The following is a 21,170-nucleotide window of genomic DNA, read 5'->3' on the forward strand; positions in this document are numbered from 1 at the left end:
GGTCACAAGGCCACACCTCCCCAGGCTAATCTCGGCCTCATGGTTCCAATCCTGGGGCCGAGGCTCAGGCCTGGCTTTAATTAAATGGAGGAGGGGGCTGCTCAGCCCCCAACCAGGCCGATTTTGGCCCTGGGCACTCCATCCCCCAGGCCCTGGGCATCTCTCCTGGTTACACTCCAGGGTGCAATGGGATATGGGGGAAGCTGCGAGGCCGCTGCGGTCCCAGCCGGCCACCTAGCCGGCCCCTAGCGGGCCCGCACCTCCGGCAGGAGCCAGCATTGCTGTCACAGACAGGGAGCTGAAAACATGCAGCTCCCTGTATGTGAGAGCAATTGTTATCTTTGTTTCCCTGCTTGTATGTTTGCGAGCAGGAATCCAGAGGAATCCTCTGCTCCTGGACACAAGAGCTGTCTGAGCTGGGACTGGAGTTGTGTTTGCTCTGACTTGGTGGGAGCTGTCAAAGCTACATACAGGCAAATCAAACCAAACAGCTTTTTCCCGGAAATAGGCAACCTGGAACATTGCAGGAGCCGGCCCTGGGGTGTGATGGTCCCAGGGACCGTTACTGGCTCCACAATGAGGCCGCTCAGCCCTTCTCCAACATTAATACAGCCCCAGGGAGGAGGTGGCCCCTGGGGCTGCGGGGGGTGAGCATTTGACCCCTCCTTATTTTGAAACTATTGCCCTGGGGCGGTGGTGGTCTCCATGGCGGTGGGGTGGCCATGTGCCCCCCGCTTATTTTAAGCAATTGCTTCAGTGAGGTGGCCATTCCTGGGGCTGCGGGAGTCCAGAGGACCTCCCCACAATAATTAAAAGATTTTGCCCTGGAGAGGTGCCACTCCCGCAGGCACAAATAAGTCCAAGAGAGGGGCCCCATGTGGCCCCTCCATTATTTTTTATATGCCCACAGGACCTGGCCCCCCCAGAGGCTTTACTAAAACCAGCACAGGAAACCGTGCTTCTTTTTTAATCTAAAATTTTGGTGCAAATTTGGGACCCGTCGCAAATTTGTGGCAAAAATGTTTGTTTTTTAAAGTTATTTTTTCCCGGGGTAGGGGGTTCCCTCTGGGACCCCAGCACTAGAGCTAAGGGGTCAGGGTGCTGGGGTCCCTGCCCTTTTTCTTTTTTTTATCTTTTTTTTATCTTTTTTTTCTGATACTCAGCTGAAGCCAAGTCCCAAAATGGCTGCCAACACTTCCTTGTCGAAGTGTTGCCAGACAATCAGATCTCTAGATTTCTATATTATTTTTTCTTTTAATATCTCAAAAGCTACTGAACGGATTTACACCAAATAACAAAAAGCATAAACTGCGTACCGAAAGCTATCTTTATGCCAAATTTGGTGTAATTCTGTTCAGCGGTTTGGGCTGCAGTCGTTTTCAAAGCTCCTACGGAAATTAACATGTGAAATTTACTTTTTTTGACCCCTCCTTGCTTAACGGATCACCCCAAAACTTCCCATGCACAACCAGATTCTTTGGCTCAATTGTTTTGGAAGATTTTGTGAAGATTCATCAAACGAGGCTAAAGATATAGGGAGCCCCACACAACAATTGTGGTGCTGGTGAAAGCTGTCTCACTCACTTTGCTTTCACCTTGGCAAGACTAGCATTGTTCTACACTCCCTCTGAAGCAGAAGCAAAGTCATTGGCAAGCAATACCTACGCTGTCCCGGGCAGGAAACAGCAGTGTCCCGAGAGATCAGGATACTGCTTAGATTGGACCCTAGAGGCTCGGAGGAGGGACCAGATGCCCCCCTTGCATGTGAAAAGCTGGCCCGGGGAATGAGTCCCTGTGGTCTCATCGAGGCTTGGGAGGCACCCCTCCCCTGAATTTTATGGGGTAACTGGGGCCTCATACAGACTTCAGGAAGAGGGCTGCACAACCACCTTCCATAAACTTTAAAATGGCCCCAGGGGATTTTTTTTTTTTAAAGGGTAGGAACAAGTCTTTTTTTTATTGGGTCAGCAGTTCCATGGGTCTGATAAACAAAATACGGTTTTGGCTATCTATGTTTCTTTAAACTATTTTTAGGACAGGGTATTGAGTCCTCCAGTCCTGAAATGGCTGCCCCCCATGTCTTTGTTCATTGATGACAGCCAAATTTGATTGGCTCCACAGATCCTTCTCACCATGAATTATCTATAAATGTTCAACATTCATCTCTCAAAAATACTGACCGGACTTACACCAAATAAAAAAAAGCACACTTTCCAGACCAAGATCAAGCTTTTTTACGAATTTGATATACATTGGTTCAGCAGATTTTGCAGTATTGCTGTTCAATTCTTTTTTCACTGAAAAATCAAAGGTTAAAGGGACGATATGCCAGTTAAAACACTGTTTTAACAAATTATAGTTATCTGAAGTAACTACAGCTCGTGCCCTAAAGTAACTATATCTCACACCCCGCAATGCACAGTATTGTCATCAATGGTGTCATTTCAGATGTTGCAGTAATGTTATCAATGATGTCATAGAACATGTCATAAGTGAAGTAATATGTGAGGTATTTAGTAGTGCATGGCGAGGGCAAGAGTTTAATAAAAGTGATAGTCATAATACCATTTTTATGAAGTAAAATAAAAAATCAACAAATCTTTCAGTTTTCCTTTTTTCAGCCCACAAAATGCAGCCATACAAAACAACCACGTTTTTATTTAAATGAACTGGGGCACCCTACAGCATTTTAAAGGATGAGGTTTACAAGGGAAGCCCCAGGACCCCTGCAGCCCTGCATACAATAGTTTTTCTTTTGCTCCTATGTGGTGATAACAATTCTGTGTTTCCCTGCTCATGAGAGCAGCTTTCTGCTTCATCTGGGGATGGGGTTCCTAGGACACCAAGAGTAAGCTTGCCCCAGGTGACGGGCAACCTGGGGCCATGGAATGGCTCAGGGAGAGGGGCTGCACACCCCCTTGCCGTAATTAACAAATTGGCCTCAGGGGGATGGGCCCTGGGTCCTTTTAGAGGCTTGGTGAGGCGGGCTGCATGCACCTCTTCTTATTTGACCACACAGCCTCGAGGGATGGGGTCCCTGGGGCTCAAGAAGGCTTGAAGAAGGGGCATATGCTGCATCCCCTTAAATTTTAATGTGTTCCCAGGGTATAGAGTCCTAGAGGCTTGGAAACAGCCCAGGAAGGTGGACTGTATGCTCTCTCCCTTTACTAAGTAAATTGGCCCATGGTACTGGGTTCCTGGGGCTAGAAATGGCTTGAAAAGGGGGGCCACACACCCTCCTCCACCTTTTGAATATCTTGCTCCACCCCCCTGGGCCAGGCCCTTGCCCACCCTAGGGAAAAGTGTGAAAGCCTTTGCATTCTTTAATAAAGACAATTACTGCAGATTTGTGGATCCAGTAAATATTTACAGTAAAATGCAAAAAAAACAACATTTTGGCTCCAGGGGTCCCTCGAGAAGCACCCCCTAGACCTAGAGGGGCAGAGTATCTCTACCCTGCCCCTTTATATCTTTTTTTAAACTTACTTCCAGGAGAGGAGACTCTTTCCTCATCTTTGTTTTATCCCTAGATATGTCAGGTCCGCGGATCCTCCTCAGCGTGAAATATCTATATTTTTTTAACCCTAAATTCTCAAAAACTAGTGAGTGAATTAAACAAAATCACAAAAAGAACACTTTCCAGAACAGGATCTAGCTTTCTGCCAAATCTGGTAAAATCTGGTGTAATTCCATTCAACCATTTTAGCTTTAGGTGTGTCTAATTTTTATATGAAAGAATGTTTTGGGACTCCTCCATTTTCCTCCACCCAGCTTGCCAGATCACCCTGAAAGTTTCCAGCTATCTATCCTGAGAAGGTGGCTCCTGAGCCAACAGAAAAAAGAGTGAAAGGAGGGTGTTTGCTACAGGATGTAGTAACCCCTCACTCAAAAACAGAAAGCGTCGTTCTGGGCACTGACAGCTGTCAGTTGCCTCTGCTGGATGTTAGCCTTGTGGCTGCACTGTCCTTAGCACAGTGATCTGATTTAATGTCAAATTTCAAGCTAGGCCCCATGACCCTGTTGGTCATGGTGGGGTTACTCAAGTTGTGGGTGACCTCTTTGGGTAAGCTGGGGTGGCCCTGGCCAAGATAGGGTTAGAAGAGGTGGACTCCTCTGACCCCAAAGGAGAGAAAGTGGGCGAGGGAACTAAAACAGCAGCCGAAGAGCATTTTAAATTGGGTCCTAATACTGTTGAAGTAGGTCCGCTCCCCAAAGGAAGTGACACGGACAGGAGGATGTAAGGTTTCCTTACTCTTCTTCACCTGACAGACTAGGAAGACTCTCCTAGGTTTGGTCTGGGTTTCCTAGCTTGTGGGTTCCCCCACATTTTGCCTGACATTTGATGCACCTATGACTGAAGTGCACTTGGTTCCTACTAATCAGGTTCCCAGTGCCAGCGCCCTTTCCTCAAAACTGCACAATTGGTTCCCCAATTGGTAATACATTTGGCACCCCTGCAAGTCCCTAGTAAATGGTGCCCTAGGGCATAGGTAACATACAGGGTCCTCAAGAGCTGCAGCATGTATTGTGCCAACCTCAGGGACCCCTCACCTACCTCATGCAGACTGCAATTGCAGGCTGCGTGTCTTGGTGCAGCTAAAAGTGAAAACACCACATGGCACACAGCCATTTGGGCACACAATTTGAAAGCCTGCCATCCTGGTGGTGGCCGAATTAGGAACTCTGGGGCAGGGTTATGCCCACTTCCAACAAGTGGTCAAATAGGGGGTGGAGTGACCCCAAGGGTAGCAGCCCATTGGCTACTACCCCACACTCCCCAACACCCCTAAATTCAGTATTTAGGGGAGCCCCTGACACCAGAAAATCAGATCCTGCCAAGCTGAAAGAAGAAGAACAGACCCTGAAGAGTCACAAAAGCAAGAACAGAAGACCAGCAGCTGACTTGGCCCAAGTCCTTCCTACCAGCCTGCTGTACTCTATAACTGCAATTAATGATTTGTCCTGCAACTGCCTGCACCTCCAGAAGGCTGGGAAGGTTGCCAACCTTTCACCAAGACCCAGGAACTCCTGTGCAGTAGCGGAGCTGCTCCCCTGCATCCAGCAGGTACCCCAGAAGAACTGTGACCACCAAAACCCAACACCAGAAAGCACCACTGCACCTGTGTCCCATAGCACAAGTTGAAGTGGGCCAGTGATGCCAGTGATGCCAGGATGGACCCCTATCCCTCCAGAGACAAAGTCCACCTTGGATTTGCCAACTGTGGACTTCCCGACACAGTCTGCAGTCTCTTTGTGCAGGCCCCCCTCTGAGTGACCGCATGACAAAAACCCGATGCCTCAGGACAACTCTGCACCCGGCTGCCCATCGCAAGAACTGAGCCTCCTTGTTGGTTCAGCCGGAGTAGTTCCCCAGTCTCGTCTTGTAGCATCTTTCTAACTGGACCATTCCCCATGGGATAACATTAGGGCACCCAATGCCGGAAAGCACCTCTGGACCCAGACACCCCAGTGCCTCCTGAAGTGACCTGTTGATGCTGCATTGGAAATTGCCCTATACATACCTCAACTCCAGAAGAACAGTCCTGTACGTCCTTGCTAAGGGCCTGAATGCAGTATATGTTCCTTTTCCCATAAGATAATAGTAGGACACCCAATGCTGAGCAGCACCTCTGCACACAGATGCCCCAGTGCCTCCCAAAGTGACCTGTTGGTACTGTCTTGGACATTGCCCTATCCTTACCTTACCTCCAGAAGAACAGCCCTGTTAGTTGTTGCTAAGTGCCCGAATGCAGTATATGTTCCTTTTCCCATAGGATAACTTTAGGGCACTCGACACTGAAAAACACCTCTGCACCCTGACGCCCCAGTGCCTCCCCAGGTCCTGCCTTGGATCCTGCTCTATACTTACCTTAAGTCCTGAAGATATAAGTCTCTGTAAAGTACCTGTACGCAGTATATGCCTTTCCTCAATAAGAAAACATTTCCGCATCAGAAATTGCATTGTGTTGATTTTTATTGAGTTGTGTATCATTTATTGACTGTGTGCATGCAGCAAACATCTAACACTCCTCTTTGATAAGCATAAGACTGCTTGACCACACTACCCCCTAAGAGAGCACTTTGGTATTGCTAGAGCAAGCCACCATCAACTTATAATGAAACCCTGGACTCTCTGCACTGTAGACCTCATCCTGGTATACCATATAAAGAGGCAGTTTCCTACACTCTCCAGCTGAGTTCAGCTTTTGCCCAACCACCACTATTCTAAGGGCTACTCCACCCGGATCTCCTGAAATAAAAAAAGCAAGGATTACTTCATTATCGACAATGCTGCAGACAGCCAAAAAAGCCCAGCTAACTGTGACAGTTGTCTATCAAGGACAGCTTCACCAGCTACAAGTCCATCAATGACTATACCATTGTCTACATGCAGCTCACTCCCCCTTTGGACATTGACCAGGCTCCGGAGGATGGCATCTCTGAGAGGGATATTGGCCCACTAGGTGGGCCACATGCCTCCCTACCCTGTAAATATAGTACAGGCCCTGAGAGATTGGGCCTCCAGGGCCACAATCGGCCCGGGGTAGTGGGGCCATGTGCCCCTTTCCCTAGAAAAAGCATCAGTCCTGGCAAATGGGCTCCCCAGGGCCAAAATCTGCCACGGGAGGAGGGCGTGCCCCCCTTTCATCAAATATGGGTCCGGGCCCCGGGGATGGGGAGGGGGTCCACATACCCCCTTTTTCTAAAATATGCTGCTGGGTCCCAGAGGATGGAGTTCCCAGAGCCAAAAGTGTCCCAAAGATGGGGGCCCATGCCTCCTCCCACTAACATGCAACAGGCCCAGGGGATGGGGTCACTGGGACTACAGTCGGCCCGGGGTGGGGAACAACAGGTTGGCTGCCTTTGGAGGTTTGGCCACACGATAACCCCCCCCCACTGTGTATGGCCAAAATGTGTACGCAGTGTGGGGTTGGTTGCATGCGGAGGGGTTAGCCGCAGGGCCTGCCCACATGGCCAATCTCCCCACCACGCACGGCGGAAGGTCTTGTGTGGCAGCAGTTGGATTAACACACGGTAGTTAAAGATTACTTTCTGTTGAAAAAAAACCTAGAATTTATTGAAAAGTCGAAGGTTACAGGGATGCTATAGTTAGGAAATAGCAATAAAAACATTGAGATTCACTGAAAAAAACCTTAGAAACTCAATTTAAAAAAAACCCAAAGATAACAGGGACGTTATAGTTAGGTTCAGATTTTACACACATAAAACCACAGAAATTCCGCAGTTATAGTTATCTCAAGAAACTATAATTTGTGCCCTAAGGTAACTATAACTCATGCCCTCGCCATGCACTGCTAATTACCCCACTATTACATCAGTCATGACATCTTCTATGACATCATTGCTAATATCACCGCAACATTTACAATAATATTATTGATGTGAAAAGTGAGCATGGCAGGGGCACGAGTTATAGTTTCTTGAGATAACTATAACTCCTGAATTTCTATGGTTTTATATGTAAAATCCGAACCTAACTATAAACTCCCTGTAACCTTCTTCGCTATAAAAAATACTCTGACAGTCACTGATATGTTCAGGTTGGCAATACCAAAGATGGAAAAACATGTAATAGTGGCCTTCCAAGTGTCCCAATTATTGTGACATTGGCATAATAAAATAAAAAAAGTTATCCTGTACTTTTGTTTCGGGCGTAGAATTGAGTAAAAAATCTCTATTTTAGATTTCTTCCTTCCAAACCTTGTTTAAAATGACAGGAAAATATTTTCATGCTTTGAGAAACAAGTAGAGCTGGCATCTAGGGATTATATTTCCAAAAGGATGTCAGTGCAGCTTTGCAGGTGATTAGTCCTGTAGTAGAACTGTGAAGGGTTTGGTAGAAAGTGAACTCTTAAAAGTTAGAAATTAATTGCTGTCGACAAGAATCAATACAGTTCATGATTTTAAGGACAGATCCCAGGAATAATTTAAGTCTTGAAAAGCAGCAATAAGAATAGGTAATCGCATAACAGAATGCATGGGCATAGGTTGGCAACCTTGATAATTAGCTGTCCTAGAAAAAGGGAGAAGGGTTTACTATAGGATATTTATTGTATTGGATGACATTCCTGAAATTTAGTCTTCCTTTCTCATCTCCTACCTGCCTACGAATAGTGGCATTCAGTGATGTAATAAACACTATTATCATTCCAGGCCTTTATATTTTAATACAATTATATATGTATACTACTTTCTTTTATAGGCTTTCAGACATACTTCTTTATCTATTGGTCTGTATTATGCCATTCATATTTTTCTTTCCCCCACTGCTGTATACAACATGGGGCAATGGGTCAACCCACTTCAGACATTGGCTAACATCACTGTTAGTGATGGCATTCTAGTCTTTCACAAGAACTACACCTACACCTTTCCCTTAAGTGCTTGCGACTACTATGGCAATGTGTGCTTTTTGAGACTAAAACATATTTTTCTTTTAGTCTATGTTTTTCTTTTATATTTGTAGAGCTCTGGCAAATCCCCAAACAAAGTTGTCTGCAAAGCACTGACAAAGCTAAAAGGCTTCCACCGAACATCAGACCAATTGGCTCCGTCAATGCTAGTTTCCTCTAGCAGCCAGGAGGGTATTGATTTGCCTGTGCAACCCTCCTCATCATTGATCACAACTATGTAAGTGTACTGCCTGTATAAATAATCAGGAATTTTCCTCAACTTGAGGGAATAGTGATAGTGAAGGCCCTTAAAAATAAGAAATATTATTGAAACATTGAAACAAGTGTTGTAGGCCTGCACCCAGAGACTATGAGGAACTTTACCCAGCACAACATTTCCCTGTTTAATTTGTTCTAGAGAAGCACAATTCAGTATCTTCAGGGAGCTCCATTATTTGTGTTAAATAGCATACGGCCTCAGCACCACAAAAATCCCAAGCGGAATCTCACTGAAATTCTGGCTGAAACGTTTCCTCTTTCCTTTCTATCCTCCAGATGTCAGTCTGGTGCTGGTAATAATCCTTTAAATATGGGTTGAATGTAATTGAACCCTTTATTTTTTTCTGATTAATTTGGAATATTTTATTATAACGCTGATTAACCCTGTACCAATACTTCCATCTTGTTGTATGGTTCTATCCATATTCTTTATACACACACTTTGTTCTGACTTTGAACCTTATTCAGTGTTTGAGCACCGCAACACTGAACACTTTTCTCTTTTTCTGTTTATGTGAATGATTTTTAACATTTCATTATTGCCTCTGCTTTGATTGAACCTATATATATATATATATATATATATATATATACATTTGATTAAGATCTTGATAGTTTGTTACATCAATTGTTACTCCACAAATTCCTAACATAACCATTGTTTACATATTGCTAAGGAATCACAGGCACAACCATGTTTGCCACCTATGGGGCGTGACCTGGTCTTAAACGATGTATCTTGCTTTCTCTGTTGGCTTTGGCTTGGAGGCTCCATTCCCCAGAAACCCTGGCATGCAGACCAGACTGATCCTACTGCAATTTGCCCAGATTTGAGCCAGAGTTGGGTGAGGATCGAGCAGAGGTCAGCTGAACAGGTGCTGTATCGAGAAGGATTAGTGGTCGATGGCGGGTTTCTGCAACCATCAAATCAAGATGGTGGTCACTGCAGAGTGGAGAGCTGTCAGCCACGAGTGAGAAGGCCAGCCCGCTGCGAGTCTCAGATCGGCAGCAAAGCAAGACACGTCATATTTGACTGGTGATCTCTTCCCTCCGGGACCAATAGAGAATGGAGGACTTCCACTTAACTCGGAAGGGTTGAAGCCTGATATTGAGAGTGCTGCCTGCAGTGCTGGGGGTTGATGGCACAGGGAGGGGAAAGAACTGCACTCCCCCTTCTTTGTAGGATTCAGCAACATCAGAAGGGGCACATCTCAAAATAGGGCAGTTGCTTTGTTGCTTCCCTGGCATAGGAGTAGCTGTTGATCTGGGGAATACCCTGAATGGACCGTTACCCTGAAAGGAGGAGCACATAATGCGCAAGGGAAGCCACCAGAAGATGGGCACAGTGTCCTGTAGGACATCAAAGTTGGTAGTTTGTCCCCTGGAAGAGTTACTGGGTGAAAATTGGGGAGTGGGGAGTTGGGGTTGGTGAGCCCGAGTGGGCCTTCAAACATAAGCCTCTGGATCTCCTGCTATCAAAAGTTGAAGGGAAATTGGATTAGTGTCAGGCTCCTCCCATTTCTACATGGGAAATGGTAACCTCCCTTCTTACATGTGATTCCGCCTAAAAGAACATATGGAGATGACAGGAGTTTGTTGAATGTACCTGGTGGATGAGAAACCGTGCGGCGCTGACAACAATGAGCAGTGTACATCAACGGAATGAGCCCGAGAGAATCCTTGGATGTATGAGGCTATTGGGCATCTATAGGAGCGAAGAGTTCTGAGCTCATGTGGAGAGCACTGTTGGCCCCCCGGCCTCTCCGGCTCTCCCTCTCCCCGATTTACAGATTCCTCAATAGATGGGGTGAGTGAAGCATGTCACTGAGACACCTGGTGGACAGACCATTGTCGACTAGTTGATGTCAAACTCCCATAGAAGGGTCCAGGTAGGCCCCGAGGAGCGATTTGAGGCTGGCTAACTCCAGTACAATGGAGAGACACAGCAAACTGAGAGATTATGTCACTATGGTAAGAGAGTGGGTAAGACAATGGGTGGCACTGGCGGGCCAGGCCAGTGACTGAGAATGTTTTGAAAGCAGGCACCCTCCCTACAGTATGGTCAGAAATATATAACTTAGTTTGTTGAGTAGTGTGGATTAATTATGTCTTCAGTTTTCGGCTGGGGAATATTTCCTCTCAGTCCTGAGGTTGAGGAGTAGGACAATGTTTAGTTCCAGTGCCTAACAGTCTAGTGAGCAACGGCACAACAACACCTTTACAGCGATCGACGAGTATGGAAAAACAGACGTATAGTTGAGGATAACCTGCATACATATCAATAGTATCGGGTGGGGTGATGGACCCCAGACCACTTTTTACAAAATCAAATGCCTTTGGAAAGTATAAGGTCCTATAAGCTTATCACTTTGAATGTCAGAGTGTTAAATAACCTCACTAAACATACAGGGTCCACACTTCCCTTAGAAGGCGGGGCATTCATCTGGCATGTGTGCAGGAAAAACACCTTGGACTAATAGAGGAGTTAAACCTTATTAAAATGCTTGCAAGTTCAGCTCTACCACACACAATACTCAGCGTATGCCAGAGGGATACTGATATGGATGAAGTCTGGTGAAGCCAGGAACAGGTTTGATGGTCGAGATATTGCTCTGATTAACATCTGTTCACGTAACCAGGGCCAGATTTTTGCTGACATTCTCCCCTTATTTGTTGGGCTTACACAATACCCCTGCATTCTAGGTGAGGATTTTATTTCTGTGTCAGATTTGGAATCGGATCGCTTGTACTCCTTTTGCCCTCTGCTCGAGTGGTGAGAAATTCTGCAGCAGTAAAACTGTGGCAGTCTCATTGGTCACAAATTGATGCATGGTGATCTCAACACCCTCAGACCAGGAAATACTCTTTTTACTCCATGATCTGCATGTCCAGTTCTATCATTTTCTATGTACACCAACACTACATACAGAGGTCACAAGCTTGGAATACCTTTGAAAAACTATTTCAGTCCCAACCTACTATGGTTGTCAATGGGGTGGAATATGTGGGGTTTCCTCATCTTAACCAGTAGATTGTATATGGACACCTTAGAGGATCAGGCCTTCCGACACAAACACAGGAGATCATGCAACTCTACTTTGAAGAAAACAAGGTTACAGCATTTCACTACTCACTGAACAGGAAGCCTTTAAGACAGTTATACGAGGGAGCTGCACATAGACTGTAGATGGGATATGATGCATCATTGAAAGAGAAATCACACTTAAGGAGACTTTTGGAGGTGAAGAGAGACCAGTGACTAATTTCACTCTGCAGACCACTTTCTTAGAGTAAATTGAGATGCAACCCAACTATTCAAGAAACTGATGTGTTTTAACTATGAGGCATAAAGGACTAAAGGCATAACGAAGGAGCCAAGTTGTGATTTCTTGTTGCTTGGATACATAACCCTGAGAAACAGGGATCCTCCTATTTGTGCTCAAGATAGCCTAGGGGTCAATGATACACTTCCAATTAGAAATAATTATAGCCTTCAGAAAAACTTTACATCCAGCTTTGTGGGAGATCTGCAGGAGTACGTAGAGGGTGTGGGGATTAGGAGATTGTCCCCAGACATAGCTGAAACCCTCAATAGGGAGCTTTCAGCACCGGAAATTAAAAAAGATCTGAAGTAAATGGCCCAGGAGAAATCACCAGGATAAGATGGTATCCCAGTAGAATTTGATGTGTTTCATACCAGCATTTTATCCCTAAACGTAGAAGAGGTGTACAGCACCTCTTAGCAGCAATTGGGCCATCCCACTTCACAGATAGAGGCAGTGTGCACCTCCTGCTTCCACATCCTACACATGATACGAAAGATCTTCAAATGGTGGTCTCAGAACACCAGATGGACTGTCACACAACCAATCATCACCAGGAAGCTGGACTACAGCAACACTCTCTACACCGGAATTTCCAAACAATTCCTACACAGACTCCAGACCAGTGAAACTCAAATTATGGCCTGTGGGGCGCATGCGGCCCTCCTGTCCTTTAAATGTGGCCCCCTGGGCACCAGCAGCCCGGTGCTGTTGTTCACTCAACTCAGCATCAACATTAAAAATATGAAAAATAAATTTACAATATAATTGAAGATAAAAAAAGGAAGTAACAAGGGTGTCCTGCATCGATTACCTTTAGGAATACCTTCAAGTTTAAAGACATCTTGTTACAAGTGTGAAAAAAGTACAGATACATTATTTTCAAATCCAAAAGGTGTATTTAATCAACATGCAGATTCACTTTACTTTAGTACATCAGACCATATCAGTGCCTTGAGAAGTATTTCTTTTTAAATGATAGTATTCAAACACTGATTTAGAAACATTAATGCTTCTACCCACCTTGGGAACAATATCAGTAGTGAACTATGAGGCAAGTAGTTGTTGTGTGCCTGGGTTGCTAATATACATATACAACATTATAGTTTATTAAATCAAACTCAGGAGAAGGTTTCATACAGTGCACATCTTGAAGTTATGTATTAGATCGTCTTATATCTGATAATGTGTTAAAAGGATGGAAATTAAAATAAAACAATTGCCCAGGATCACAGAATTTGTTCAAGGGGGAAGCTAGTTGAGCCACTAGATATACAGACTTTACTTCTCCTACACCAATATTTACCTCAACACATACACTTGAGTTTAGCAAAAAGCTGATCACCTGGCTCTTCGTAGAAGCACTTTGGGACTACAGATCTACACACCTTGCCCAAGCTCCTGGATACCTCCTGGGTGTTTAGTGTTCTATACAAATCAACATAACATCATGGCAGCTTTGAACAAACAGGCTAGGGACCCTCTAGAATGGCCATCCTATCTCCCGTTATCAATTTTAAACACAGATTATAACATTCTAAACAAGGAACTGGTGTTTAGACTGTTCCTGTATAGGTCACAGTTAATTCACCCTGACCAGCATGGATTTATCTCGGATCAAAACTGGGCAGTGAACATCAGATGCTTATTGGGAGCATCCATGGACTGTCCTCCCCGATCAGCTATTGTAGCCATTGTCATCGAAAAGGTCTTTGATTCTTTGAAATGGCACTTTATATACGCAGTCTTGCGGATGATGGAAATGGGAACTTGGTTTCCAGCCTAGGTGTTGTAACAGTATATACAAATCTCACTGTCGGAGTGACAACAGGTGGAGTTTTCTCTGTGGCTTACCGGGTTGCAAGGAGGGCCCAACGGGGTTGACCGCTTTCTTAGCTCTTGTTTGCCATTCTAGTGGAACTGTTTGCAAATATTATTCATCAGGGGACAGGGTTTGCGGGTATTAAAGATGGATATGTAAGGCAGTACATTTCATGGCATGGGCAAGATATGATCCTGTAACTAGAAGATGTTCAGGAACATATCGCCTGGTATTTTAGGTATTGGATGCTTTTAGCAAAGTGTCTGGGCTTAAGGTGAGCTGGGACAAATCTTGTATATTCCCAACGCACCCAGCACTAAAGACTGAGAATTTACTACCTGCAGTACACAAATTGAAATGGTAGGATACTGTATTTAAATATTTAGGGGTTCAGATTTACTGATCAGAACCTGATATTTTGGATGGCAAACATGAGAAAAGCCATGTCATCGATTTGGCAAGTATTCAGTTCTGAAATACGCTACCCAGATTGGTGGCAGACAATTTGATAGTCTCCAAAATGATCATCCTTTCACAGTTCCTTCATTATTTCAGAGGGACATTTTTAAAGCACTGGAGGTGATGCAGACTGATATAACTTGGGGTCATGGGCAACAATGGGGTAACAAAACGTAAACTCCCGACAACTGAGGGAGGAGTGGCAGCCCTGGACTATCAGTTATATTAAAAAAGAGCTCAGGTGCAATGGGCTGCCATGTGGATAGGAGGCAGACTGTCGGGGACAGTCAGGGCTAGGAGCAAAACACCCACAATCTCCTATTTGCTGGCTGTACTATTGAGGAAAAAAGGTAGACAGTGATGTTGGTCCAGGAGCTTGGCAGCAATAGCTTACAGCTGGGTCCTCTGAGGACTAGAATCCATGTCTCCTCTACCTCTGATCTACCACTCCTTAGGGTATGTAATGCATTGGACACTTCAAGAGATTATTTCACTGGGAGGAGGTAGGAATTTCAAAAGTGGATGTTTTACTTGAAGGGGGGAGATACTCCAATATTTTCAGGACTTCAGCAGTAGAAATGGGCTTTCTAAAATGATGCAATTCCTGATGTGATTCAATGCGTGGTTTTATACGCAAGACTTAGGGTTACAATTAATATGCACCATACCCGGTAAATGTAAGCAATTATGCAGCAGAGAAAAGGATCCTTTGGGGATCTTAAATGTAAATAGGAAGAAGACAGTGGCAGAGAGAAAGATGACACATCATGGAAACATATACTCAGAATTGGTCCCAGAGTCTCACATTATGTCAGGCTGAAATTGATTCACTTTAATCATCTGCCCAGAACCAAAGTCACACCAGAACAAATCAATATATTTTACGCTAATGCCCCTTCCTCCTACCATGCCTCCTAAAGAGTTTTTTGCGTAGGGACTAAGAAGTGGATATTTTCCCCATACTCCAGGCTATTAGGCTTGTTTTTTTGCATACTTCTTTGTTTAATGTTTGTTTGTCTTTTGTCTAAATAGACATAGAAAGGATAATTGAAGACCTGGGGCACAAGCCCCTCTCAATTAAAGCCTAAGGACCCTTAGAGGTCACTGTCTACGGGTTGAAACATGTCAACAAGAGATTAGGATAATAGGGCCATTAATCCCATCTTTTACCCACCCATTGTTTTTAACCATACCTAAGAAACCATCAATAAAGGGGAAACCTGGGTTGCCTGTGGTACTTTTTATTCTTTAGGACCGCGGCTGCTAAATTCTATTCAAAGGGCTACCTAGACTACTGTTGAGCCCATCATGGTTTTTAGAGATCAGGATGAGACCCGATGATGAAGCATTTGATTACTACAGTGGGTGAGGGTTTTTCAAAAGAAATCATTTATTTTCCTGTACAGACAGTGAGTAATTCGGCCATGAAAGTATGCCTGCCATGAAGTGAAAAGCACATGTATATTTTTGGTGGCCAGGTATGGATGCGGAAATTGAGAGATTTGTTTGTAATTATGTGCCTTGTATATGTAGTGACAAATCACACTCTATGTCAGAAACACCAATTGTCTGTGTCACCTATCCTAAAAGAGTGTGGGAGAAACTGACCTCTTGAAATTTGTGGTCCGTTTGAGTGTTTCGGTCAAGAGAACAGGTATGCCATTGTGTTGATGTATTATGTTTCTAAATGGCCAAAAGTCGCTTTCCTATGGGAAGTGAAAACTAGCAATGTTGTTGTATTCTACAAAGAACTTTTCAGAAGAGAGGGTTGTCCAGATGCTTTCTGTCAGATAATGGTCCACAATTTGTGTCCTTGGAATTTGAGAATTTCCTTAGGAAGGAGTGAATCAAACATCACAAAACTGCTGTTTATCAGCCTTGTGAGAATGCTTTGGTGGAGAGGTGATTGTATACAACTAACTGTGAGTAGTGGACAAATTGGGAATATGAGGTAAAAACATGTTGTGAGTTTTGGGACCACCCCACATCCTGTAACGGATGAAACTCCTTTTTTGTTGTTGCAAGGGAGAATACTGTGCACCATTGCTGTACCGGCTTGGATGGAGAGAACCACTTTTTTAAAGATGGATAATCAGGTTATTCATGGTAAGGTAAAGAAGTATCAGAATCAGGAAGTTGGAAGGCACAATGATAAGGTCAGGAAAGTGAAAAAAATTGATATCAGTTATTGCGTAAGAGCAAGTGGGTGTATAAGTAATAAGAAGGGTGACTCAAGATGGTCAGGTCCAAAGCATGTGTGTGCGCTGCAAAAGGAAGTGAGGTATGTTTGGAAGAAGGAATCCAATACCTTGATGGATGATTTATATAGTAAGATCTGTTGAGGCCAAATCCACTTTGTATACTTAGTTTATTAACTGGTACAGAGCCTGCATTGCTGGTACATCATATACTGGCAAATGCCCACCAGCAACTGACTCCCCTCATACAAATGACTCCCAACATTCCAGCACAGAAACCTTTGACATCATAGACCCACACAGCCATATGACATAGCTGCCTAGAACACTACATTATCCTTTGTCTCTATTAAAATAAACTATATTTCTCACTATTAATACATACTAACATCATATATCCTGAATAAAAGATTTTAAAAATTATAAATCACAAACATATTTGGAGTAAACATATACACAAAATTAATACAGCTGCTCAAACAATAAGAAACAAAACATGTCTGAAACAAATTCCTTAGCTTCTGAAAATTGAAACAAATCAACGATATCTGATAGGTAACTTCCATTGCCTAAGGCTTCTGTGAACATATACATCATGGTTAGGATTGTTCACCAGATTACTGTCATCAATTTTATTTTGATCTGTCACGGGATTTTCACTAGACTTCAAACTGGTTTCTTTCACTTTAACAACCTTGCCAACAATTCACCAGTTTCATTTATTGACCCGAAGTGCATTACATCATATTTTATTAATAATTAATGGCACTGTATATTTCAATTCTCCTTTCTTTTTATGAACAGGAGCTTTGATGTAAATTTTATCACCAACTTTTAGTTGATTAGGCCAAATCCTTTTTGTGTGGTCAAAATATTCCTTCTGATTAACTTGAACTTCTTGAACATTTTTCCTCACCACCTCATCCACATTTTCTAAAACATTGTACTTTACCCATTTCGACATCCACCCTGGGCAGATTTTTGAAGATGGCTTATTCCTCTGAACAATTCAAAAGGTGGAAAATTTGTGGATGAATGAGGAGTTGTGCAATAGAACCATAACATAGATTGTACTGCATTCTGGTATGCACTTACTAGCAACCGCCCACTGAACACAATTCCCCACACCCGATCCATGTGTTCAACTAAGCCATTAGTATGTGGGTGATAGAGTGAGCTTTTAATGTGTTTGATAGCTCCTTGTTGTAAAAATCCTTCAAACCAGTTACTTACAAATTGCATCCCATTGTCTGACACAATGAACAACTGGAAGCCCTCCCGTAAGAACACATCTTTAAAAAAATCAATAACGTTCTTTTATGTGGGATCCTCAGTGAAACAGATCTCTGGCCATTTTGAATAGTAGTCAGGTAAAACCACAGCAAATGTAGAAGATGAAGGTAAAGCATTTTTTGGATTCATAAGGCCAATTCCTTCCCTTTCCCATGGTTTAGAGGACTATTCAATGGGTTGCAAAGGTGGATTTCTTGTTTTGAGATCTTCCTCACAACTGTTACACAACACACAATCGCCAACATATTCATCAATGTGTTGGTTCATACTGGGCCACCAAAATGTTTCACGCGCCCTGCGTTTTGTAAAAGGTCTGCCTAAATGGCCTTCATGTGCACACACATAATTCTTTGTCTAAGGCTTTCTGGAGGCACAACTCTTTCCCCCTGCATCAGTATACCATCCTTAGCTGACAACTCATTGGACACCTTCACAAATGTTTGAAATGGAAAGGGTCCATTTTTCTCTTTAGTCCACTCTTTCCTTACAAAGTTCATAACTTGTATCAAAGACACATTTATGGACAACCCTTTCCTCCATTCACTTTCACTTACAGAATATAGACCTTCCAAAGCAATAGCTATAAAACATATTTCCTGCTCATCTTTTTCAAAGTCACCTCCACCCACTTCTTCAACTGAAAATCTAGATAAAAAAAACTACCCTGAAGTTTTTGTCTCCAGGGAGATAAGCAGTTTTAAAATGGTATAACAATTTAGTGGACAGCCTACAAATGTGTGGAGTATGGTCTTTGATTTTGTCTTCTGACAAAATGGAAACCAAAGGGCCTTATCAGTTCGTAAAATAAACTTGTTTCCCCACATATGTGAATGAAGCTTCTTGATGGCACACCAACAAGCTAAAAGCTCTTTCTCAATGACTGAAAAATAAATTTCAGACCCTCTCAACACCCTGGAAGCACAACCTAGAGTATTTTCAACACCCTCCTCTATTTGCGTGAGAACATCATCCAAGCTGAAACTGCTGGCTTCAAATGTGATGGTGCACTGCATCTTTGTATCAAAAGGTTTAAAATCCTTGACCTTACCAGCAGGGACATGATCCATTCTAATGCTTCTTGACACTCATTGTTCCACTCAAACATGGTCCTCCTCTTTAACATGTTGGTCAAAAGTTTGATTCTCGTGGCATATTCAGAAATGAAACATGAATAAAACTCACAAAGACCAAAAAAATATTTTAGTCATGTTTTGTTTCTGTGTGGTGAAGCATCAATAATGTATGTTTGTACATAGCCCTATGTGATATTTGCATTTCACTTTTGATTTACATAAGCTTTTAAACCAGTTGTAGGTTTTTTTTATTTTGCTAATTTGTTTTTTTTGTCAAATTATTAACCTTCATTATATTCTATAGGCGCAACTGTGTTACGAATTAGTGTTAAGCTTTCCGTAACTTAATTGGCAACATGAGAAGGATGGTTACCTAGTTACACTGGGGATTCTTTATTTTAATATGGAGGCTAGAGTTGGAGATAGACAGTTTGTTTCCACCTGCCAGGGATGGCACACATATGCAGATAACTGGAACTCCATTATTTCATCATATGGTGTGCTTTACTCCGCAAAAACACCTCTTCACCTTGTAATACAAGAGGTTAGATGCATATATTAGACAGCAATAGATGAACCATGCTAAACACATGATTTGTCTTTTGAGGCTGGTGATAGGAAAGTGATAACTTCATGTTGTTACTCTCTTGGTTTCTTTACGTTTTACTTTTTTCCCTGTACTTTCTTCCGCCTCCTTGTAGAGTCACTGATTTAGTGCTGGTTTATTTCTTTTAGCTTAGAAATGAATGGGGAAACGTTTAAACTCTCTTTGATTATTAATATTACACCCTTCCCTACCAGCATGACACTTCAAGCATCTAGCAATGCGTCTAGCATTGTACATGTTAGACTCTTGTATTGGACAGAAATAGACGTGATTAATTTATTTAAAAAAAAAAACAAATGTGCTTAAAAAAACATTTGTTTGCAACTCCCCAGGACAGCCTAACAAAGAATGATAACCACTGCAATGCATATGTATCTCACGGTGCAGTGCAATTTAACATGTCATACCTGGACAGTATTACAGAGGTGTCAAACAAATCATACATTTTCATTTAGGAGAGTGGTACAGCATCAACACACTTGGAGGAGAGACCTTTTTAGTAATAAAAAAAAATGACACGCCAACATGGTACATAACTATATAATTAAGAATTAGCCCCCTTAACAGTGGCCTAAACCAAAATGTAAGCTCTATGTCCTCATGGTGCCGATTGTGTATTCAGGGCCTTTGAATTATTTTGTTGAATTGTTGATGAGGATTATCATGAACACTCGATCATTTAAGTAAAATGTATACCCTGTCCATTGCGGTTGTGGATGCATAGTTCACATTTTCTTGAAGGCAATCCCGTTTTTCCTGGAAACTTCTTGGTAGATAAACACTCATGATGAACCAATGAAGTCTTGCTCATTTTAGCCTCCTTGAAAATAGAGTAGCAGTAATGGTCTGACCAGATGTAGGGCAGGATGTATCAGGTAGCTTAGGGAGATGATATAAGCAAGTGACTAGAAAGCAACGTGGCACAAAGCTACACAGAGATGGCATGTTTCAAGCACAGAGATTGTATGGCTGACACCTGCCTATATCCTGAGGGAAAGCCTTGAACACTGTAGGTCTGGTCTTCTACAGTAATTACCATGCCTACAAAATGTGTCAGACTGCAGGAAAGTACCAATTGCAGTAATAATAGCGGAGACTATTTGTCATGACTGGAAAGTGGAAAAGAGACTGCACACATGGGCATGCAAAAGTAGGTGCACAGCAGTGCACAGATAGAAGGCATGGCCAGCATTGCAGAAGGGCTGTTGGAGTACGTCGACCCCACATGAAGGCTGGTTTCCATGTTTAATCAGCGTATCAGCGTACCTCTGCAAAATGATAATTGGTTGGTTACAAGATTACAGACAACTGACTATCATTTTGAAAGAAGCAGGAGCTAGGTCAAAGTTAACTGTGTAATAGACGTTTTGCCCAAACTACGTATCAGTAAATAAAGCAGCTGTAAACTGAAAGCAACTGTAATAGGAACTACTGAATCCCAAATATTGACGGCACAGTATATCATTACCACAATATCGAGGGACAAAATATTGAAAGGTACGTGCACAAGGAATGGTAAGGGTTTACTATTCCTAACTAACTTAAAGATACAAATCTTAATCATGGGTATATGTGAAGTTAGGTGTAGAAACTTACCTTTCAATATTTTGACCCTCAAGATTGTAGTAACAGTATTGTGTTCGGTCAATATTTGAGATTCAATACTCCAGCCTCCAACAAGAAGATCAGTGAACTATGTTCC

The sequence above is a fragment of the Pleurodeles waltl genome, chromosome 3_1 (genome assembly GCF_031143425.1).
Source record: "Pleurodeles waltl isolate 20211129_DDA chromosome 3_1, aPleWal1.hap1.20221129, whole genome shotgun sequence".
Lineage (NCBI taxonomy): Eukaryota > Metazoa > Chordata > Amphibia > Caudata > Salamandridae > Pleurodeles > Pleurodeles waltl.